The sequence below is a fragment of the Microtus ochrogaster genome, chromosome 1, assembly GCF_000317375.1.
Source record: "Microtus ochrogaster isolate Prairie Vole_2 chromosome 1, MicOch1.0, whole genome shotgun sequence".
Lineage (NCBI taxonomy): Eukaryota > Metazoa > Chordata > Mammalia > Rodentia > Cricetidae > Microtus > Microtus ochrogaster.
Genome location: NC_022009.1, coordinates 113,407,064 through 113,407,927, shown reverse-complemented (window position 1 = coordinate 113,407,927; position 864 = coordinate 113,407,064).

The following is an 864-nucleotide window of genomic DNA, read 5'->3' as shown; positions in this document are numbered from 1 at the left end:
TTTGTGCCTGCTTCTCAGTTCTACCTGTGTCTCTTTCTAACTTCCCCACTAAGGTGTGAGATCCTGGAGAGAGCAAAGGCTGCGTACTCTTCAGTGTGTGTGTGTGTGTGTGCATGTGTGCGTGTGTGTGTGTATGTGTGTGTGTGTGTGTGCGTGTGTGCATACGTGTGTGTGTGTGTGTGTACGCATGTGAATGCACACCTGCACGAATGCCTGCTGAGGCCAGAAGTTAACTTGAGTGCCACAGTTGGCTTGACATTCTACCTTGTTTACAGAAATGAGACCTTCAGCTGGGCAGGCTGAAGTAGGCTAGACTGGCTTGCCAGACCCAGGGGCCCTCCTGTCTCCACCTTCCCAACATTGGGACTGTAAGTGGGTGTCACCTTATCTGACTTTTGTTTAGATGTGGGAATCAGATTCAGGTCTTCATGCTTGCATAGCCGGCTCTTACCCGCTTGACTCTCTCCTCAACCTAAATCCTATTGCTTTCTTTGCGAATAAAGCTCTTTATAGTACAGTTGTCAGCTGTCAACGGAGCCACCGAGCCATCCACCTTAAGCTTTTCTTTCTTGCTGGGCTTTACTTTTCACTGCGGTTTGGTTTGTTTGTCTTGTCATATTGCCCAGTTTGGCCTCAGACTCGGGTTCAACTGATCTTGCCTAGGCCTCCCTTCTAGCGTGAATCTAAGTGTACACCGCCACACTAGCTTCATCCTACTCCTTATGTTAATTGTCTTTCTAAATATTAAGTATTGATTGTTAAGGCTTGAGATTAGACATGTTTCAAGCCCCTGGGCTTCATGCTGATTGGCTGACCACACACTGACTCACCTACAGTGACAGAAACCTTCAGGCTCACAGGCTC